Genomic DNA, 24,165 nt, shown 5'->3' with positions numbered 1-24,165 from the left:
AAGGGGGTGTGAGAAAACATTTTTCCAAGCATTTTTATTGATTTTCAGTATTGTACAAAACCTAGCCATGTAAAGCAATAACATGGGAAAAGAGACAATCATTGAAAAACAATTACAGATCAAATGCCCAGTTCTGGAAGCAGAATACATGCACAGCCCGCCCTTTCTAGTTCAGGCCTCATTAGCTATGAACACTTAGGGGTAAAAAACAGGATTTAAAAGTTAATAATTAGATGTCCTGCTGCAGTGCTCTACTGGTGGCTTTCCTCCCTAAGCTGCTGACAGGGTCTCTTTTCCTTCAACAGTCTGTCAGTCTGTTTTCTTTCCAAGCCCTCATAGAGCACTGTCAGGAAGCAGAGCAGGATGTGACCCAGAATGGTCAGAGACAGCCACTGGTGGGAGGGCTCCGCTAGGGGAGCAGCGCGCCCTTACCTGGCCGTGTCCTGATGCTCCTCAGGCTTTACACACAGGATCCATGTCACTTCCACAAAGCAATCCCAGCACTTGATAAGATTACTTCATTTGCTGTGTGGAGCAAAGCTGTGCACTGAAATCAATGGCATTTCTATGTCTGTGTGTCAGTTACACAAGATCCAGCCATGTGTGTGCTTGCCTACTGCCTGTGTAGGCAATGGAGTGTAAAAAAAAACCAAAACAAAACTCCCTCTAGGATTACTGGAGTATTATTGTCATTTTGCCAATTACATAATACAGCTCTTAATTTGAAATGAATTAGCATAAATAGGAATCAACCTACAATTAAGAAAATAAGTTAAATTGCATTTGGTGAAGCATTATTCTATCTTGTTGAGCAGTTTGCTCTCATACTGCTAACCTGACAAATTCTGTAATTCACAACATCCTCCACGTAATCAGTGTGAATTACTGAGGTTTTACAATAACCTGTACATACAGGTTGCAGTGGCACTGGATACTCCAGACAGGCCAGGTTTAGGAGAGCCAAGTGTCCTTCAGAAGCTAATTTGAGCCTGTGTCAGATGCTACTGTCATCAGGAACATGGGAATCGGCAGCCAAAAATGTTAGGAACATCACTGGCTCAACAAAATATATGTAGGTGTCCCCAGTTCATACAAGGCGTGATGTTCAAGTGACACATGAAGACAAGAAGGCAGGAAAACAACCCTGTTTTCCTCACCCAGTGTGGCTGCATCTACAGGAGGACAGGAGGCTTAGCGGGTTACTGAAGGAACCTCCCTCTCTGCCTCCAGGAGCTGCTCCTTTGCATGGGGGGAAGGCGTCTCCACTGGGAGCTGCCCATGTACAAACCAGCTTCTGGCTAGCAGCATCTATTGGACACAGAGTATTAATGGAACCATCTCTATTTTCTCCATTTTCATCTCAGGTTTTCCAAATGCCATTGTGCATGGTCAGACAAATGCAGTCTGGGCACAGCTCTGCCCTGAGAATATTTGATTTAATCATAGTGTCTGGAAATATGAAGCAGGTTGGAAGAGCAGGTGAAGTGTTCAGTTGAGTGTTTTGTCCTGCCTTCTTGTCGTGGTTTAAAACCAGGCAGAACTCCTTCACTCATTCCCCCCCCCGCCTCTTCTTGCCCTCCCCCTACTCCTGGAGGGATGGAGAAGAGAATCAAAAAGAATGCAACTCCCTCGGGTTGAGATAAGAACAGTTTAGTAACTAAGGTATAACACAGATCACTACTGCTACCACCAATAATAATAATGATAAAGGAAATAACAAGGGAAGAGAATACATCACCTCACCACCTGCCAACCGTTAACTCGCCCCCCCCAGCCCGACCAAGCACTGACCCATACCTCCTTCAACCCTGCAGTCTACCAGTCCTTCCAGGTAACTCCCAGTTGCATCCTGGGCATGACGTGCTGTGGTATGGAATACCTCTTTGGTCAGTTTGGGTCAGGTGTCCTGTCTCTGCTTCCTCCCGGCTTCCCCTCCGGCCTGGCAGAGCATGAGGCTCACAAAGTCCTTGGCCAAACCAAAACATCATTGTTATCAGCTCTGTTCCCAGGCCGAAAGTCAAAACACTGCACTGCACCAGCTACCAAGAAGGAGAAAAATGACTGCTACTGCTGAACCCAGTACACTTGTAAAACTAGGGTTAGGGTTAGGGCTAGGGTTAGGGTAGAAGGGGATGTGCTCCCTGCTCCACTCCTGCACCCCCTGTATAGCACCTCTCACCAACCTCACAGTGAAAATGCAGAGCTGCATCACGATGCTGATCTGCCTAAATGGTGCAGATCTTTCTAAATTTGCCAGTTAGCCGTGATGGATCCTGGAGTTTGTCACCAATGCCTTGCCCTGCTCATTCACACACACAGAGACATCCTTCTGGCCTCTGAACCCTCCAGTGCCTCCACGGGTACTTCTGACAGAAAAGGAGTGTCCTCGAGCCCTCTCTTTTGAAACCAAAGCTTAATGAAAGTGTAGGCACACTCCCGTCATGACGGCAGCCGGCTGTAATTCTTGGCAGGCTGTGACATTGCCCATCCTCCTGAATTAGTGCAGGGCATGAGGAATTTAGCATGGTTCTAATTGTTATCAGATGCAAACAAGCAGCATCGGTATGTGGGCATGTGGCAGGACAAAACAAGCGCAGGCGTCTGTCAGTGCAGTGCCCTGCCGCACTGCCCCGCACAGCGAGGGGAGGGCTCTTCCACACACGCTTTGTTCCTGTGCTGGCGAGAAGGTCTCTGGTTTAATTTAGTGTAGGCTTTGTCAGATGCTCTTTATTTGCCATACAGTAACTCAGCTGCTGCAAAATCAAGGCAGCTGCTGAGGGAGAATGCTCCCTGTCAGTCACAGCCAGGGAAAAGGGATTCCTGTGTCAATCCTGAGCACCACGAGAAGGAGCAGGAGAGGCCCTGCAAAGGGACAGGCCTCCTTCCCACCAGACCCCACTTCCAGAGAACACTGATTGTGGCATTTCTCTCCTCCTGGACACCCCTCAGTGTCTTGCTGGCTGCAGGAGGTGAGTGGGAGCCACTTGCAGGGTGTGGGAAGCTGTCACAGCAGAAGTTTGGCAATGAGCACGTGTCCCACAGAGCCTCAGTGCTCTCTGAAACCAGGAGATACAGCCCCTACCTACTGGGGTGGTACTGGGAGCAGGGTACCAAGCCGCACCAGCCTCTGTGAACAATGCCATTCACAGGCGTGCTTCTGGGCAGGGGGAGAGAAGCTTGAGCAAGCCTTACAGCCAAGTCCAGCCCAGAATGATGAGAGGGGTTTCCTCCAGTCTGCAGTCTGATTTGGAGGATGATCCCCCAAGGTGGGAGGTGTTTGCTCCTTATTCTCCAAAAACAGGCTGGGATTTCTTCCATCCATGGCAGGGCTTTCTTCTTTCATCTCAACTGAGAGAGGATGGAGTCATGTATTCCCTTGTAACTAACCACGTAGCAGCAAAAGGACTGTTGTTTCATTTCCAGTACTCCTGCAGAGACTGGGGTAATCTATCCTCAAGTTGCCTGCAGAAGTCTAATTAAACCCATTATATGGCTCAAATGAGAAGCTTTAGCTTTCTGCCCCTCTGCTCTTCCTCTAAGGATTTCCCAAGGATGGGGGATGCTGCCCTATGCGGGGAGCAGGGGGGTAGGGAAATCAGACTTTGTACTTACCCTTTACTCTCCTACTAGTCCAGATGGCACTGGTATCAAATTGTTCCCAAAGCCAATCCATTTACTAAAGCGAGCAAAGAGCTGCCTTTAAAACAAGGCAGATTTAAAACGCCTGGTTAAAAACAGGATCCTCTTCAACCAGGGAAACCCATTTTATCTCCTAGTCACTGAACCCCATGCAGTTTTCAGGAACTCTTCTCAGTTTATTTTAAACTTCACTTTTCTGAAAAACTCCAGTTGTTAACTTCATTATCCGTGTGACACTTCACTATCTCCTCTTTCCAGGTTATTTATGAGTACACTGAAGCAGTGCAGAATTTCTGCTCCCTTCCCATGCTAAATTGCTGTTTGTACCCTTTTTCCCCCTATCTTTTTATTGGGAGTTTGCAGGAAGATTAATCCTCCCTACTCCATGACAGTTTAGTTTTCTTAAGAACCTTTAGTGAGGGATGTTCTAGAAAAGCTTTTAGAAAATCTGATGTACTTTATCAGCCCAAATCTCCCGTATTAGCAGGGTTGTTTCCTCCATCAGACAACTTGGATCTAGACATATAAACTCTTCTCTTGGCTTTGAGACTCCTCCCCAAGACACCAGAATTACTCATCTCTGCTAATTCAGGTTGGTCCCCCAGTTTTCTACTGCTTTGCTTGTTCTGGAAATCCATCTTTCTGGGAGCTACAAGGATGCTTGGGAGGGACTCTTCATTAGGGACTGCAGTGATAGGACAAGGGGTAATGGGTTAAAACTTAAACAGGGGAAGTTTAGATTGGATATAAGGAGGAAGTTCTTTACTGTAAGGGTGGTGAGGCACTGGAATGGGTTGCCCAGGGAAGCTGTGAATGCTCCATCCCTGGCAGTGTTCAAGGCCAGGTTGGACAGAGCCTTGGTGCCATGGTTTAGTGTGAGGTGTCCCTGCCCATGGGAGGGGAGTTGAAACTGGATGATCTTAAGGTCCTTTCCAACCCTAACGATTCTATGATTCTATGACACAAAGGAAGAAAGTTCAGCTGTTTCATAGTTGAGCTCTTCTAAAACTCTTGAAGGGGTACTGTCACCTCTGGTGATTTGCTGCTGTAGCCTATGAACCCTCCTGATGTCCTTCATAGTGAACAGCAGTGCAGAGAATGAATTGAATTTTGCTGCTGTGTCCTTATCTTTCTTAATTCCTCCCTTTTATGCATTGATCATCCATCAGCTGCACTAGGTGACTGACAGGCTTCCTGCCTTTGTGTTTGAGATGTTTTTATTAGCTCTCATAAATCTAGCAATTGTTCTTTGGGACCTATTTTGGCTTGCCTTATCATGAATTTGCATTGAACTTGCTGGATCTATGTCCTTTTCTGTTTTCATTGTTTAGAAGCAACTTCCATTTTTCTGAAAGTGTATTTTGATTTTGGATAGCTTCTTTTTTCTGTTGTTTTGTTTAAACCAGGCTTTAGATCTCTGCTGGTTTAGCCTTTCACCTGTTGTGTCTCACACACGTCAGTGTCCTGTAGTCATGGTGTTGTGTACCACTTGCTTTCAAGCTAAAGCTACTAAGTCAGGATGGGAAGGAGGCATCGTTATCTGATTTGCAGACTGGCAGGTTGCAGTCTCAGCTACAGTGACCCATCACAACACAACCATCAGCTGGCAGGATTTCTGTCTTGAGCCCACACTGTGTGCTTTTTCTGCCTGACAGATGCTGTCCAAAATCAAGGCTCATATTCAAGTGATCAAACAAGACTCTGACCAAATATGAAAATAGTAAAATGCTTTCAAGTGTAGAAGGAGATAGGGACTAACAAACTGGGGAGAGGCAAACAGTATTTCACTTGCCTTCTGTAATTCCTATTCATAAATTCCTGACAGCTGCAGAGGTGTGACTGCAACAGGAACCACCATCAGAAGGGATGAGTTCCCATCCCGGAGACCTCCTGACACTGGGTGCATCACACCTCATGTTCAATCATCCATCTGGATGCCAAGCTGTGCACTGAAAGTAATGCTTTTCTTTGGGATGACTTCTCATGAATCCCCCTGTTTCTCCTAACTCTTCAGTGTATTTGTTTTCCTTCTTATGCATCTATTCTGCTGCCTGTTATGTGAAACAGTACTGAGCTGTGGAGATTAAAACAGAAAAACAAGACTACAGAAATTCTACCACTGCTGATGGATGAGTCAGAGTCCGTGGTACAATCAAACTCATAGGGTTTCAATTGGCAAAGCCACCTAAATGAAGCTGATACAGTCTTTTCTATACTGAGTAAAGAAGCTGAAAAGTGCAACTCCCTGTTTTGTAGAACTCAAAATACACCTCTCATGTAAAAACGCTGTTGGTCAGCTTTCAATTGCAGGAGAGGCAGAATGATTGGGAATGTTGACTGAGTTGGAGATGAACACACATAATTTCCCAACAAAAAGAGGGATGTTGACCTGCTTGAGTGAGTCCAAAGGAGGGCACAGAGGTGCTGGAAGGGCTGGAGCAGCTCTCCTCTGAGACAGGCTGAGAGAGCTGGGCTGGGTCAGCCTGAAGAAGAGAAGGCTCCTGAAGGGGAGACCTTAGAGCACCTCCCAGTGCCTAAAGGGGCTGCAGGAAATTTGTAGAGGGGCTTTGGACAAGGGCCTGTAGGGACAGGCCAAGGAGAATGGCTTTAACCTGCCAGAGGGGAGACTGAGATGAGCTCTTAGGCAGAAGCTCTTCCCTGTGAGGGTGCTGAGGCGCCGGCACAGGGTGCCCAGAGAAGCTGTGGCTGCCCCATCCCTGGCAGTGTTCAAGGCCAGGTTGGACAGGTCTTGGAGCAACCTGCTCTAGTGAAAAGAATCCCTACCCATGGCAGGGGGTTGGAACTGGATGAGCTTTAAGGTCTCTTCCAACCCAAACCAGTCTGTGATTCTATGCTAGTAACAACTCCGTGATATAAAACTTCTGGTTCTTTTGGTGTATTATTTCAAATTCTTCAAGATTTTTCATATGCTTTATGTTCTGTCATTTGCAGGCTTTGATCTGTAGAGTTTGTACAAACTTTTTCCAGTCTGAATAGGAACCATCTCCCCTATCCCACTCACTGGTGCTGAATCTTGTGGCATCATCTCCACATTTCCATGCTGAGGTAGGGAGATCTTCTACAACATCATTTTCTTTGGCCTTGTAGGGGTGGGGGTTTTGTTGGTAGCCCTCTTGGGATGTGTAATGTAAATAACATGGATTAAGAGATGTGATTACATGTAATACAACCGTGCCATTCCCAGGCAGAGAAGAGAAGCCTTTGTGTCATTTATCCTTTGCCATTCTGGTGAGCAGCAATGTTTGCTTGCTCTTTCTTCTAATGCCTGTATGGTTGTTTTATAAATGCCATCTGCATTAAGTATTTCTTAGCACCTGACTTGCTGGTCAGTAATGTTGGCTCATCTTGTTTTCAGTGCACTAAGATGAACGGAAAGGTGGTTTTTGAGCAAGACTATTCGTAGATTCCTTTTATTTTTAACTAGATGTCTTCAAGCTGATACCTTGTCAGACTATAGTTCTGTGTGGGGTGGTGAGGAACTATCAGGGCTCTGTTATTTATATGTGTTGACCCTAACTATTAGTGTCTGTCATTAAAGAACAGGCCAAATGATGGAGCCTTTGTCTCCATCTTCTTAGCAGAAAAACTGTCCCTTGAATTTCTGTCATAGCCAAATAGGTGTAAGAAAAGGAAATAGGAAAACTCCTCACCTGTTGCATTTTGTGTGTGAATTGTTGAATGTAAATAATATTCACATGATCTGTTTCAATTCTTAATTATTCAGTTTCCTAAAACTATGGTAAATGATGTGCTGGCACAAAAAACATCTTCCTGAACTCAGGAAAAAATATCCCTTCTCTTCCTACTGATCTCTCCACCATTAGGCTTGGCACTGAAAAAGCACCTATTGTCCAAATAATTCTTTTCATTCAGAATTATTTTCTATGTAACTAGAATTCACTGAGTCACAGTGAAGTACCTAGTTTTAATATATCTGTATATCTTGAGTCATTATGAAGTCATTCATAATATCTGGGATACTCTATAATATCAAACTAACCTTGTGTAATATTGATAGCAATAGAAAGATTAATGGTAGGCTTCAAAAAAATCTCATCAGTATTTTTTTCCAGATGAAAAACTGAGAAATATAAGTTTGGCACTGGATTTTATCCTGTGTTTACTTTTGGGGTTTGCTTAATCCTTTAAGGAAGCTTTCTCTCTTGCTTCTCCATAGGTTTTTATCTGAAGTATTTTGTTTACAACATGAGTGCACACTTCAATTTCTTAAGAATCATCAGGCTTATAAATGAAATTGAAACCTTGTGAAGTTCTGTGATGGGCAAAGACATGCATTCTCTTTGTACTCTTAATATCGTAGAGGATCCTCAGTAAAGTATCTACATTTCCCATTAGGAAGGAAACCTTTCAGGCCTTAGAACCCTTTGGAGGGGGGGTGTGTGTGTGTGCATGATGTTCATCAGATGTTGTAAACTGAATCCAGATTTGGGTGAGGAGTATTAATACTGAAACCCCTCCCCAAGGTCAATATTCTCGACTTTGATCTGAAAATGAGAAGGAAAACGATGGGTGGAACATAGAACAGAACAGCAAGCAGAAGATAAGAGAGAGGAAGATGAAGTAGACTGAAATGAAGAAATTTTGAAACATTTAGTAGAAATGACATGGGTGGTTGGTTGTGACATTTTCATGCAGTTATGTCTTGACTGATTTTGTTGTATTATAAATTGTAAGTGTTCTTTAAAAACACCTACAAGTGGTTCTACAAGTGGATTCTATTTTGGGAATCTATCTGTTCAGTATTTTTACTGATGAGGTAACTGTTGGATTTGATGATCTTAAAGGTCTTTTCCAACCTAGTTGATTCTATGATTCTTTGACTGTGGCAAAAAGATTAGTAATACGCTGAGGGAATCTTCCAATCTCCCAACTTCATCAGACTGACCACAGCATGGGAAAGTGGTACCACAAGAAAGCGAAACAAACCCAAACCAAACCTGATATATGGGTGAAACACAATAAGGATGGCCAGTGAATGTGTTTGGGAACTTTCAGGGTGATTGGCTTGAGTGTCTTAGTGAATCTAAACCGCAGGGTTAGTTCTGTTGAAGAGACAAGTACACAGAGTGAAAAGCAAGTGTATGGGATTAGTAGGGAAATGCTTCACACCAGTGGAAATTAAGATAGAACCTTTTTTAGTTTGTGGTACATTGGTATGCACAAGCAGCACTATGCAAGCAGGTTTTTACTGGTAAGCACAATATTATTTTATTTAATTTATCAGGACAAATGTGTAGAAATTTTGTAGTTGCCAGAATCCAGGGTACATACCTGCTTTCACTGTATCCACTGGATTTTAGCTTTCTCTTTAATTTTTAGAAACTTTTACTTTCAAGCTGTGACTCTCCTCCTGAGATGATTTTTCAGTTCAAGCAAAACTGTGCTGTATTTCAGATAACAATTTAGGGGTACAAATTTCTGTTACTAAGAAATATTTCTGAGCTGCATAAGCACCAAAAGGTTAGACAGCATTTTGGCAAGGAGAAAGCCATGAGAATAGTACTTCTAAATATTCATGTGAAAACTGATGTTTCTTTAGCAGAACTGTAACTTTTAGAAGTTACAAAGCTGACATAAGCAGGTATAATTTTATTTTACCCAAGATACTGTGAGGCTCACTTGCCTCCAAGAGACCCAGATACTTAACCAGCTGTATGGAGGAAGATCAAGTTTTGTTCTGTGAAGACCAAGCAATGTCAGTAGAGTACAGACCCATACCTCTCCTTGTAGAAAGGAACTTTTTTCTTTATTCTTGTCTTGGTTTTCCCTTTGGATCTAGAACAGACTTAGTTATTAAAGTGAAGGCTTTGATTTCAACCTAGCATGGTGAGGAAAACTACTATAACGCTACTATAGTTGTCATAGATTTTATTATAGGGTATTATTATAATTGCCTGTTTATTGGCTAATTGCTCTTCATTAAGTGCAAAGAAAGTGGAGAAAGTAGGACCACTGCTGTATTTCAGAGTATGAGGGGGCATTTGTTAATAACACCCAGAACTCTCATTTTGTGAAGCTGACGAGTCACGTCTTTTCCTATTACTGTGATTTCTTTTTACCCCTTTCTGCTGAAACAAACAGTAAGTAACAAAGCCCAGCTTCTAAGGTGCTGGGTCAGAGGAAAACCTTGATAAGAATATTCATAGGCACTACCCCAGTCCACTGAATTTCCTGTCAGATCCTGCACTCTAAATCCTCTGTATTGCTGCCATGGCCCTGGCCCTGCTGCACTTAAAGCTCTTGTGATTTAAAGCACCAGGGTAAAATCACAGGGCTCAGGCTGTCCCTGGCAGGATGCTGGGGTGCCTGGAAGCTGGATACGCCTCTGCTGGGCCGGTTTGCTTTGTGGCCATTGTAACTGATACATCCAGGGAAAATCATACCTTCGTATCAGAGGGCAAGTGACATTTGCACTGCAGGTTCCTCCTTGAGGGAACCGGGTTTGTTGTGACATCAGGTGGTGGAGCACATACTCTGAATGCCAGGTTTTACTGACAGCAAGGAAAAGGCTGAAAATCCTTTTTTGTGTCTGGGGTTAGCAGGTACTGCCTAAAATTTATTCTGTTCATTGAGCAAGTAAAAAGGATCCTTAATTACTGATGAACATCTCAAGTAAGAGATTTACCCCCCAGAGCCGTAGCTTTTCTATTTACTAAGATTTTTCTAGGTTTATTCTACAGTTTCAGTATGTATTGATCTTCTGGCATAAGAATATAATGGTTGTTTTAGTAACTTTCCTCTCTTTCAATACTGAAAAAGAGTGGGAATGTATTTGTAGCTCATCACCTCAGTGATGTGAACATGACAGACAGTTCTTATGTGATTTCCCAAAATATTCTTGTTTTTGACTGGCACAAGGCTCTTTCAAAAGTCACTGTAAAAATATGGGTTTAGTTCAGCGGCTCAAAAACTCTCTGGTCCCACATCACAGATAATACAGCCACAATCAGTAGGAATCCCTTGCAAGCAGCAAACAGTTCATCACTATTTATGGTGTTTAAAATTGAAAGTTTAATGATAAGGACTGGTTGTAGTTTAGGATAAATTTTGGAGGGTCTTCATGTGTTCATTTTGTTTATCTAATTGTGAACGTAGATTAAAATATACCAAGATTATCCAGCATGTCCTTACCATGCATAAGCTAGAGAGGTTTCCTTAAATGTCAGCTGATTCACTGTTGTTTTCCTTTCTGGAACATGTGGACATATGGCAGGTGTTGAAATTCATGAGAGGTTTTCCCCCAACTTCTTCAACAGATAAAGTCTTTAAGTTGTCTATCTTTAAAACATTTAGGCTATAAGTGTAAAATCAGCTGATGTAAATCCGCTAGAATTAGTGGGGGATACCTCACTAGACACAGATAAAGCCTAAGAGCCTTTGCCCCTCTCCCCCACCCTGGGTATGAGCAGGGGGGCTGAAGCACATTCCCCTTCTTCCCTGGTGACATTCCTGCTTCTCAAAAGCATAAGTTGCACAGACCCCCAGAGCTCATGAAACTCCTGTGACAGTGACACATTTTCAGAGAGGCCACATTCAGGCCCTGGCACTTTGACAGGAGCAGCAGGGAGAGCATCCCTGGACTGCACAGTCCTGCACACTCCAGCCACACAGGCAGCTCTGGGTCTGAGCACATACTTCCCCTTTCCACACTCACAGTTGCCTAAAAATCTTGCTGATAAATATCTAAGTTATGGTTCTGTGATATTTAAAGTCTCCACGCACCATTTAAAAATAAAAATCATACAGCATTATTGCAAATTTTCCCTTACTTGCTAGATCCTGATAAAAAGGCCATACTTGTGTTTAATCTTTTTATTCTCCACAACCATATGACAGTGTAGGGGACATGAACATTTGCAAAATAATTTGTTTAAGAAATAGCACAGGAGATGAAGACATCCGGACAGGTCCATCATCCCTGCTGCAGGCTGGATGTCACCTGCAGCACGCTATGACCGTGCCCTCACTGCTCAGCTGTGTGGCTACTGCTGCTGTTTCAGCAGAAGGAATGATGTGAAAGAACTCAAATTATTTTAAACATTTATGTTTACAGGTACTGAGACTTTTTCCTAATTAAATCCTGTCTCATAGCAGTAGTGGTAACTACGATATTAACAGCAGCCAGAGCACAAACAATGAAGACTTCTCTTTTTGGCTGGTTGCTGGCATTTCTTTGAGGCTCTGTAAAGACAACGCTGCAACATTCTGACACAGACCACCGGCTTTGTAGCAACTGTCTCTTTGGAGCCTTGGCACGGAGAATAACGTGCATGTGTCCAGGCATTTTCCAGGTTGTGGGATTTTCTTCTCTTCTGGTCCCAGTGCTGTAAGACCCCTCCTTTTAGCCTGAGCACCATTTAAATAGCTCATTTGTTTTCATTATAGGTTTTTGCATCTCTGCCTTTCATTCTTCTTAATGAATTTCTAGGGTCTGATTGGAAAACAAAAGCTAAACACAAACATAAAAAGCAATCTAACAAAGGACATGGTTAAGCGTCTGGCAGCTCTGCCGCCCCGGCTGTAACGAGGAGATGGCCATTTGCTGATTGCTGGGGGTTGACACCACTTGGTTAGTATGCTAATCTAGTCCTCTGCGTTTAACATGCAGCTCAGGTCTGAGCAGTCTCGGCAGAGCCCGGCAGGGGAAGGGGTGTCTGGCAGCATGGACCGTGCTGCCCCCACAACAGAGCACCCCAACATCGTGCCTGCTCCTGTTATGCGCTTGCACCCCCTCTCCCTCTCCGCCCTCCCTGGTGCACACACACATACATACCATCCAAAAAGCTCTCTGCAAATGCCGAAAACCATGAAACATGGAAAAGCCGTGTATGATTGGCTTGTATCTCTGCCTCCGCGTCCCCAAAGATTCTCACTTTAACAGACCATGTGTTTCTGCTGCTGGAGAAGCCCAGAGTGCAAAGTGCCGAAATTCAGCAACAATGAAGTAAGACGGAGTTTAACATCCAAAACAAAGAGATGGCATTTTTGTAGCTCACTTACAACATAGCTGCCACAAAATGTTTTAAATTTCCCTCTATCCTCTCTCCCCACCCAACCTCAGCCCAAGAGAAAGCCAACATTTCTTAAAATCCATTTGTTCAGGACAGCAGTCAGATGCCCAGGAGGGAAGGAAAGCTTGCTCCTGGTATTCACAATGACTGTCACCTTCCCTGTGTGCTTGGAGGCAGTGAGCTGCAACCCTCTGCCCAGAGTAAGAGGTTCTGATTTCCAGAATTAAGGAAGGAATTCATTCCAGAGCCAGTTCCTATGGTCAGGTCCATCAGGTCCTGCAGCCACAGGAGAGCTTAATTCCTCAAGGTCCCTTTTCTTTGTTTTCATAATGTCACAGCAGCTCTAGAGAGGTGCATGGAGAATCCTCAGCATCTGCTTGCATTCCGAGGATTTTGAAACTTGTATTTTCAGGGAGCAGGTCAGATGTGGGCAAAACCAAGCCTACCTCTGACACATTAGCAAACAAAGATATTTAACCTCTGAATTATAGCACAGCTCCATAGTTCTCTCTTCTGTTGTTTCATGCTCCAAGCAAACTGCTCCTTGCAGTTCTCCCTCCTGGTACCAAGCATGTATTCCAGCTGCAGCTCTGTAGTGCAGGGAAATTCCTTCCAACTCCCCAACAGAACAGTCGGCGCTTTCTCCAGAGCTGCAGGCTTGATTGTCCTTGATTATTTTATTTCTTTGGCTCTGATCCAAGATGTTCCCTGTCAACATTTCAGTGTCTTTTCTCATAATCCCTTTTCTAAACATCATCAACAATTAACTGACTCTCTCATATCTACAAACACATGCACACACACGCAGGCGCGCATGCACACACCACTGAGCCTCATCAGTGTCTTTTTTGCCTTTAAGTATAAGAAATTACAGCTTCTCATTAGCTGAAGAGCATGTTTTGAAAGGCTTTGTGTTTACTCACTTTGCAAGTGATGCTGGCGCTTTTAATTATTCTCCTTTTGCATATCATAAGCGAGCAGCAAGCTGCTCCAGCCAGCCCGGGCGACGCGTATTCCCAGGAAGGCAGGAGGAAGGGATCGCGTTTTACCTCACTGCTGCTGCTTTCTTCCCTTTCTGTCAGCCAGCCAAGGAATCCCCCCAAAGCTCTTACGTAGCAGATACCAAAACCGTGAGTCACTTTTCACTCCCGGAGCAATAAGTCCACCACATCTGTGCGCAGAACAGTGAGCGCGAGGCTGGGAATCTCTCCAGGCTGCTGGTGTGCCCCGGCAACAGTTCTCCAGTGGTGACTTTGTTTTTCCTGCTCTTGCTTTCTCTCCTCAGCTCCCTTGTCTCTTCATTCCTTTTCATGCCGTTCCCATTTTCTTCCTTCCTTCCTCTCCATCCGTCTCCACAGCTGGCAGTGGCAAACCCAGCAAGATCTGGGTCCCTCTCACCTCCTGCAAATTCTTTTTTTTTCCCATTTTTTTCCTCCCCTTGTATCTGCAGCAGCCTTTGGCTGCTCACTCTGCCAGGTTGGATCACCAAAGACACACGACTCGCTCACAATGTATAATCAATACAGATATTGATCCGCAGAAAATGTTTGTAAATTCCTGAAAGGGGAATCGGGAGCAGCGGGACAGGGAGGCTTGTGGGGGACGACATGGTGCTCCAGGCAGCGGCTGCAGGCAGCGCGTGGCCAAGCCCGCGTCCTGCCGCCTCCGAGGTGACGGGTGCTGGAATGCGCGCGGGCGGCAGCGGGTGTGCGCGGGGGCTTCTCTACTTTCATTTCTCTACAGCTGCTTCCCCTGAAGAATTGGAGGCGAGCAGGCAGGAGGCCCCGTCGGTGCCATGCCTTGGCTGCAGGCCAGCTCTGTTTTGTTTCCATCATCACACGCCACTTTTGAATTTGCATACGTACAAGGGTTATTTTCCCTTGCGCCTCCAAAAAGATTTAAGAAGGTGGAAAAGTGGTTCTGTAAGGAGGGATTGTGGGTGTTAGTCATCGTTTTCAGGATTTACATTCAAAGCCATGTATTTGCAAGAAAGGGAGGCAGAGAGGAAAATAAAGGGCAATAAGAAGGACTTGGAGAAGATAGAAAAGCTGTTTGAATGTGGAAGAGCCTTGGAGTGCAAAAAAACCCTGTTCTTCAGTTGGGAGCTGCACATGCCCAGTTTGTGCACATGTGGTGCAGTTAGGTCAGACCTGTCCAGCTCGGGCTCCTCCTACCCCGGCCATGATGTGGGGATGATCATGGTGCTGGATGCTGCGGACAAAGTCAGAGTTGGAGCCATCTCAAGAGCATCCTGACCCCAATCTCGGGAGCCATTTCCTGCCCGCCTGCCTGGAGCCTGATGGCCCACGTGGTGTGTGGAGCACGTAGCATGTAACACTGACCCGCTTGCTCCTGGTGTAGTCAACCCTACTCCTACTGCAGGAGGGTCCTTGTGTTTTTTCCACCTTCATCCATCTGGTTTTCTGTCTTTCTGGGGAAAGGCAGGTACTGAAGGTATTTAGAGACACATTATCAGGATAATTGAGTATTCAGCCCCCTTTCTAGTGCTTGAGGTCTGCAGTGCTGGCTGTAAGAACTGCTGTAGGGCCATGGGGCTGTCTGCTACCCCAGCCAAGCTGGATAGCCATTGCAATGTGAGTGCTGCTACCCTGGCCCAGGCCTGACAGTGGTGCTGCCTACCAGAGCAGCCAGTTGGGATGCTCACTGCATTCCTGACAGCTTCCAGCCAGGTACAGCCTGCCAGGGCTGTGCAGGCTTCTCACCAGCCTCCCAACCCTCACAGGCCCACCCATGCACACCCTGTCTGTGCACTGCTGCACGTGTCTGCCAGTGGTCAGTGGTGGGGAAACCTTCCTCGGCCACCCTTGGTCCCGCTTCCTCTGCCTGCACAGCCACCCACGCCGCAGCAGCCATAGGCGCCCTGTGATAGCCATCTTGGGCGGGCTCCGTGCAGGGATGCAATTCCCATGCCTCCTCCCTGAGTGCAGCTGCTGCTGGCTTTATCAGCCCATGCCAGCAGCAGGGAGGCTGAGCACATTCATTCTCTCTCCAGCTTCTGAGTAGCTCCCACAATCCAATTAGCAGAAGCATTTATATCACAAGGGGCTGGTGTGCCCTGCTCATCACAGCAGCTCAGAGCCAGTCATAAATTCTACCAACACTACATCTTCCCTGTGACATGGATTAATTACAGCTCTGGGCCTCCAAGAGCAGGTTTGTGAACGAAAGTGCCCATGAAATAAGAATGTAGAGAAGGCAAAGCAGAAGATTCCTGGCCATGAAGGATGAAGGGGGCATGCGCTGGGGTGGCCCTGGGCTAGGGCACCTGCAGCAGCACAACGAGGGGCTGGGGAGGCAGGTGGGCTGAGCTTTATTAACAGAGGGAAGCAAACAGAGGTTGGCCAGTGGACGTTATGAATCCTGCGCCCATAGCCATAATGAGAAATTCTTCATAACAGTTCTTTGTATGCTCTGCTGCAGTGCAGATGCTAGAAGTGAAGCTAGCAGAGACTTAATAAAATTACATGTGTCCACTTAAGATGTAGCAGGCACTAGCCAGCAGCATAGCTTAGAAAGGCAAGCGAGGCACTGAAAGATTTGGCATTCACAAAGACTGGTGCTTGTTCTCAGGGAAGTGTCTGTGTCCTCTCTGCTGTTCCCAGAAGCTCCTCCACATACAGTCCCCCTTTTTCTGACACTTTTGTTAAAGAAATAGTCATTTTCTGGAGCCCTGTTGTGAGCTTTGCTCTACTGGGACAGTGTTCTTGGTGCTGGTTGTACCAACAGGCTGTAGTGTCAGCCCCACTGGAGGTGGTGTTTTTGCAGTGGTGCAAGAGCAGGTTGGAAACTGTCTGTGGGAGAACATCCAAGGAGAGTGACAGTTTGTGTCTGTGTACCCCTGTGTACTACTATCTAGTTTCATAGCTCTGTATTTCTATTTCATATGCTGGAGTCCATCCATTAGTTTCACCAGCACCTGGCCGTGTGTTTATATTTCAACTACTCACCTAACTACCTAAGCACTTACCCATCTTTTGGTCTGCTTAGTTAATTTGGGTCACTGTCACTGTCAGCTGAGCTGGACACCACACAAATATTTGATCTGTTGTTTTGTCCCAGTCATACACCAGCTTAATGATTCATTTAAGCTATCTACCCATCAATCAGGTTTCAATTTACATATCAATCAGTGGGTTTGTTGTTAAGTTTCCATGCATTTGTTATTGAAACATGATCACTTAAAAAGTCCACAAAACTACCTTTTAAATGCATGGGTAAGTAGGAATTTTAAAGACATGAGGATGCATATTAAATTTAGTAGCATGTCAGCTCCATTTGATCTATTTACTCTGATCTGCTGACAGATCTTCTGTGTAAGCAAATGTGGTTCCTGCTGATAAAAGGGGTTTGTTTTGGGGTTTTGATTGTTTGTAACTAGGTGAAGGTGGCTGTAGCCAAAATACAGCTCTGTTAGAAACAATTGTTCTTCCATTGAAGAGAAATACTGTCTCATCGTTCAAAACAAAATGTCTTTTTACTTTTGCATAATAACAGATTTTGCATTTACTGACCAGTACCTTTGTTGTTTGTGGTCGGACAAAAGAACTTGTTCCCCAGCTGGTATCTCCACAAACTGATGGCTGTAACCATGCAGCTAGACCACTTCAGACTGCAGAGAAATTTTTTGTTGGGAAGAGAGTGGGGAATTACCCAACCTACCAACCCATCTTGCAGATTCCCGTTCAGCTGAAGCCTTTATAGTAAGATTTTACACACATATATATATACTGATGGCTTGGCTTCGTGAACGAATATAGTTTATGTGTGGTCGACATATATAGTCTATTTATGATGCAAATATTATATATCATATTTTCTTTTTATATATTTATATTTAGAAAGCTGTAACAGCAGCTTCATATCTAAATTTGGGGATTAAATCCTTAGCCCATGAGATCCCAGTATTCCCTCTGACCTTAAAATCAACAGGTCCGTAGATCCGAAGCAGAGCTGGATTTGGTCCTAGTTCAGATTTCCTTGGCTTTTGTCATTTTCGAATCACAAGCCCCATGTGCCATCATTTTGGCAGGACGGCTGTTGCTCCGTGTTTATTATCCTAAGCACAATCAAGTCTTTTCATTCATTACTGTGTGATTTGTCTTCTAATACAACTTTTTTCACATGTTTGTTGACCATAAAATTACACTGTTGCGATTGCCTTTTAACAAAACTCTGACATATTCTTCCTTCCTGGTCAGAGTAAAATGACAAAATTACCTTCTTCCAGCTTCATAGGCTCATAGTTATTTCCTTGATTAAAACTGACTGAAAAAAATGTTTTGGCATTTCTTCTTTCTTCTTAACCCCAGAAAAATGTCATTTAAAACACGTCTATACAAACACATTTTGCATTTTTTTCTAGGTCTACTTGAAGCAAGTCAAGTGTTTTGTTTCTTTCTGTTGTCTATTTTAAATTTTTGTTTCAAGTTTACTTTTTTGTTCCAAGTTCTCATATAGTTTGTCATATTGCCCTATATGTTCTTTGGCTGACTAAATGAGCAATTTAACTGCATGTGTTGAAAAGAGTGAAGTGCATTGCAGCACTTCTTAACAAAAAGCCCTTTGATGCTTTTTTAATGGAAAGAGAAGGTTTAAAAACAATATATGAGTGATATCAAAGTAGAATTTGTGGAAATTCTGCTTTAAAAAAAAATTGTTTTGGCCTAATTTGATATCAAAGAATATCATGAGTGTTCTGTGAAGTGAGAGTTCTCTGTTTGGGCTGGTTTCAGCTCCACAGGTGCCACATGGGCAGCTCGTCCCCCACCATGGATGGACACAGGCTTCTGCGTGGCCCCAGCAGTAGCACCTAAAATCAGCCCCCTTGGGTCAGATGGCAGCTGTTCCCAAGCTATTTTGTTATTTTTATAAATACGAACTTGGCTGATTTCTATCCTGTTTAGGGTCATTCCTGTTTCAGCCTCCTACGGCTGTTTCCTGGATTTTAGTCCAGAAAGGTGCTCTACAGACCTGGAACTGTCAACACCCATCTGGTGTGAAGATGTGAAATCCATACCATTCCCTGGAGCTACTCTTTGTCTCCAGTGCCTGAGGGAGATGGTTCTTGACCTATATCTCAACTTGCCTTTGCATTGCTTAGTCAGTACAGAAGGTGTTCTCTTTCTTGATGGGTGACTTTATTCTTTTACGAAATTGTCCTGCATGAAGTGTTCCTGAAAAATACAGTTTAGAGGGAATATTGTCAAAAATTCTGTCTCTCTCTATACTTTATTATCCCCTCATTTTTTTTGTCATTTAACTCCAATTATGGGATGCTAAGTGCTTTTGGAAATTTCATTGTTAATATCTTCTTACAGTGCTATTAACGTAAATCAACGTTAATAGGGTCCCAGCAAGTATAAAATCAATCAAAAATTCAGTACTCACGAATCATTCTGTAATTTCAGCATAAAATGTTAATAGAAATAAAATCCAATACCATAAAATATCAGCAAATTCAACTTTAAATACATGTGATGAATGACTTTACCATTCTGCAGCATCCCACGGACTTCTGCAATGTGAAACCTTTCACTGGCAAAGGTCTAACACACATTGCTCCTTCTACCATCCCCTTCCCAGCGCAAGGTGTGCAGGGAATCTTACTCTTCCAGAAATTAAAAATCCATCCTCACTGAACGTGTGGCACCTGTATTCAGGTTCTTAGTGATAATAGGAAGGATTACTAGGAATCTGTTAAGTTATCCTAGCTAATAGAAACTCACTGCTTCTTTGTACCATCAGCCTGGCTGGAAGAGCTTCAGTTGCATTACCTTTTATTGAGATTGGGATTTCCTTACAGACAAATCTTTTCAATTGGAATTAAACTGTGAAGATCCATATGATACAGATTTTTCAAAAGATACAACTGTTGGCCTCAAAATTTAAATTTAAATTACTGGTAAAAGGACAGTGAAATCCCCAAAGTGATACATGAAAAGATTGCTGGGTATTTAACCTCTAATTTATCATCCCATTAGTCTAGAAACTTTTGATTTTGTTTTTTTAAAATTCAGCTGGTTTAATGGGTCTGGCCTGTTCGTGCTCTAGGCTTTAAAAACATGGTTAAGAACCTTTTGCTTGCAGAGGTAGGTATAACACCTGCAGGCAATGCAGGGTTAGGTCTTGATTCTCTAAGTTGCCAGACAAGAAGCATGATGCGAGTCTGAGATTTCTGTGATCACAGAAGAAGAAAGAGACACTGAGATACTTACTAAGAGAGTTTGAGAAATGCTCCTGTGGTCATTACATAGATACGTTTTAAGTCCCTATTCCTTTTTCTACCCATTATCTTGTTCTAATGTCCATGTCTCCAGTCTCTGGACTGGTCTCATTCTGTTCTCTTAGTTCTCTCTCTTCTCTTTCTTCTTATCTCACGTGTGATTCCGCACCAGCAGATTTCTGCAGTAGAGCTGTGCAGTGCAGTTTCACAGACCCTTTGAAGTCTGAGTGGGATTTTTGTGACATTTGTACTTATAAGATATTAGGAAAGTTTATGGTATCTCTAGGTATCTCATAACAAGTATCAGCTGCAAAACTCTTCAGTCATTGCTGTCTTTATGCCCATCCCCACAAGCATCAGACAAGCCAGGGACATTTTTAACCTTTTGGTTATTCCATGTGGATACATGTTGCCCTGGAAAGTTGAGGTAAATGCTTAAGAACTTAGGCTGTTTCATGTTTTGGAACCTCATCTCTTATTCTTTTATCCAGAACTTCTAACGGGAATTTGCATTATGATAAAACAAAACTTCAAATTTCCGTGAGCATTATTTTAATTCCGGTGACATGGCAGAATTACCAAAATCTTCCTTAAACTGCATATTTATGGTCATTACATTTCTATAAACAAGTGGCCAGGGTGTCAGCTAATTCAGGACTCATCCAAAACCTGCAGAACAAGCTAAATCGGCTGCATGGAGCTGGCCAGAACTCAGTGTCAGTGGGCCAGGGCAGTGGGATTTCAATGGGAAGTCGCTGAGCCTGACCTCACAAAAAATGTTTTCAGCACCCAAGATAACATGTAATCCAGTCTGTAAAAGCTTCATACTACTTATTGCTGGTTTAATATAGAAAATTTTTATTTATGAAAGAAATCTGAAATCAAGGGCTTCATTCATTGGCATAGCTACACTATTTCCCTTTTAATTAAATGGACATTGGATCCGCCCTTAGAACAGGGAAGCCTTAGTTTGGATTAGTGGCTTGATGCCTGCAGAAGCACTTTTGCTAGGGTTTCAGTCAAAAAATGTTCGGAGAATAGGTTTTTTTAGATACTGCACTAAAAACTTCTAACATTTCCTTTGGTTCTTCTTCGCCTTTTTCCTGCCTTCTGCTGAAATGGAAAGTTACTCATCCAGCTAATTTTCAGTGTGAAACTGCCCATCGAGTCACACTGGGATAAGCACTGTCAGAAACAGCAAGACCTTGTTGTGCATTTTACTGTGCCAGGACTTTTGTGATGCTGTGCATTACAGTAGGGTGATGCTGCAAATCTCATTTCTGCTTCCAAAATAAATCAGACTTTTTCCCAACCGTGTTCCAATGGTGTGAGCTTAAGATATTGCTTCTTCACCTGCTTGGGTTTGCAGATTCTGGTCTCTGCCTCATTTGTTGAAGATCACAGTATCAGAAGAATAGTAAGGAGAAAACAGTACTTTTCCCACCCATTTTTGTTTCAGAATTAATGACTTTGATATCGAGTGGTGAGGGATCTGTCCACATCTAATAAAATGTACCAGCTCAGGTGCTGGGAACCCACATCTTTGCCATTAAACCACAGAGCTTCACTCCAGACCAGAGTTGAGGGCAGGTAGTGCTGGGTTCTGCTGCCACTCTCCTACATCAGAATCTCAAGTTCTTCATTTCTCTTGAATACAACTGAGAGCAGAGGCTTGCCAACAGTTTTCACATTTGGCTTTGTAAAAAGGAGAGTCAGAGGGAATCCTGCCATAATAATGCAAGGCTGTTGGGAAAATAAAATGCCCCATAGTTAGAGAGATTATATTAATTAAATATAAGAACAAGAAAATACAAATGTTTAAGATGAAAAAGTGTTGTTTTGACAGTAACTTAGCAATGAGGTCCTCTGCCCAAGGCCCCTTAAGTCAAGGTTTGTGTGTGCCTTTTGCAGGAGAGGATGCTTTCGGAAACACCAGACTCAAAGCAGAGGTCTAATGTTAGGAGCTGCATTGCTTTGGGGTCTCGTCCTGTGCTGCCTCCACTGACAAAGCTGCTGCAATGGCTCAGAGTAGCCCCAGGAGATTCAAATGGGTGCTAATTGTTCAGATTACTCATACGGGGTGTGAGGGACTGAGTTCTTGCAGTCAAAACACAGATCTAAGAACTTTTTTGAGTAGTATTAGAGAAAAACAGTATTTTTTGAGATATTTCAACAGTTTGAAAGACAGTTTGCCCTCGGGTTCTGTTGGTAAATCTAGAGTTTCAGTGTTGCTTAACTTCTCTTTTTAAAACTTCTCAATTCCCCTTCTGCCTCTCAGCATGGAAGAATGGTGAAGTGCCTCTGTCAGCAGTAATGGCTGAGCCTAGCCAGTAAATACTGGGGAAGCTCTGGCAGCCGTCCAGGGTGGTGTGCCAAGGTTGCCAGGTCCTGCCACGGTGGTGACAGGCACAGTAGAGGCAGTGGTGATAGGGCATCCCACCACAGTGACCAGCATCATCCCCTGAAGGAGAAGGCGCGTTCAGAGCTTTAAGCGCAATAGATCACCGTATTGCCAGGAAGCAAAAGAAACATTCTTTAATCCTTTCAAAGCCCAATAATATTATGTATATTGACTGAAGCCCTATGGAGTGGGCCTGGCAGGGCTTTTTCATTACTGCAGCACGCTGTAGCCTAGCTACCTTTGAAAAGTAACCAATATTGAGAGCCACTTGACATTTGCAAAGGATTATGGGTGTCCTCGCCATCTCTTCTCAAGTTCCCAAATTTACAATGGTCTTAATTTAAAAGTTAAGCCAGGGGATCAGTTGCTTAGCCTGCGGCTGGGCTGCCCTTTTAAAAAAAAAAAAAAAAAGAAGGAAAAATGTGTGTGTGTTTGTGTGTGTGTGTGTGTGTCTGCATGGAGGCAAGAGATGGGTAATGAACCTCGCACTGGTGTCACCCACCTCAAGCTGCCAGCTCCAGTCGGTGGCATTTAATTGTGGCAGGGGGTATCTAAATCGAGATCAGGCGGATGGGAAGGGGTGGTTTCATTCCTGCAGGTGCTGCTAAAATGCAGGGAGCAGCAGCAGCTGGTAATGAGTTGGTGAAAATGAAAAAGGGACATAAGTAGCTTCTTTAGCAAATCCCCTGGAAATGACATGGAGCCTCTGGGATCGATCGGATCGATCCCTCCAAAGGCTTGCAGGCTCCTCTCATCCGACTGCCAGCACAGGCAAAACATAATGTTATTATCAGCAAAACTCATAGAAAACCTGCTGGGGAAAACAGTGCTCTGGTTTCTTCCTCCCACGGGGCAGCTCATGGGCTGAGTGTGCAGGAGCATCCCAGTGCCCAGGCAGCGCTGTGTGGAGCAGACACCCAGCTGACCATCTGGTTCCTGCTCAGGGCTTGGCTGTAGCACAGGTGTGGAATTTGGGTTTGCAGCTGCCTGGCCAGGAGGTGGGGAGCAGAAACCTGCCTTGCAGAGCAAGCATGGGGGGAAACAGTTATGGTAGGACAGTTCGGGAGGTTCCGAACAAGCTGTTGGTCTCCCTCCCCTCGTGTCTCTGCTGTCATCAGTGCTGGTTTGATTATTATTTGCTCTATAACACTTTACGAGGTTTGTGTAATTAGATTCATATCCTTAATCTGAGCTTTTCCAAAGCATGTTTCCGGCCAGGCTCTGAACTGCCTCCTTGCGCACGGAGGTGTCAGCACCCCAGTTCACGAACAGTCCTGCACCTGAATCTTTGCTGTCTTGAACTGGGACAATCCTGAAATCTGTTGTATCTTCTCCAGAGCTCTGCAGAAATGGATTTTACCCTGAGAGTTACTGTGAGAAAAATGGTCTTAAATATCCCGGTCACATGCATAAGTTCAAGGGGCCTTTCCTTGAAGAACTCAGAATTTATTTGCCTTTCTATAATCCTGCTGGGGAAAAGAGGAAATAAATTTGTTTTATTCCATCTGTCCCGGAAAGCGTAGGTTCAGAGCCCAGAGATCCTGCAGCAGGTGTGTCAGTGCATGCAGTGCATAGCCCAGAATGGGGGGAGGCTGATGGGGTCCCCAGGGAACCTGTGCTGATACATAGGCTGCTTGACTGTTTGGGTCACCCTGGCTCCTGCAGTTGTCCAGACTTCTCCAATCTTTGGGCTTTGCTTTGGGCCCAGCACTAGATGAAGCTTCTATCCAAGAAAGGAAATGGTTTGGATGTTACTGGCTTTTGTGTGTGGCTTGTGCTCCACAAAGCATGATCATTTGGATCCTTAGGACGCTATTTAAACTAAACAG

The sequence above is a fragment of the Pezoporus wallicus genome, unplaced genomic scaffold (assembly GCF_028554395.1).
Source record: "Pezoporus wallicus isolate ANWC-B61680 ecotype Strahan unplaced genomic scaffold, APGP_CSIRO_Pwel_v1 contig_448, whole genome shotgun sequence".
In the NCBI taxonomy this organism is placed as follows: domain Eukaryota; kingdom Metazoa; phylum Chordata; class Aves; order Psittaciformes; family Psittacidae; genus Pezoporus; species Pezoporus wallicus.
Note: the sequence above shows the minus strand (reverse complement) of the source record.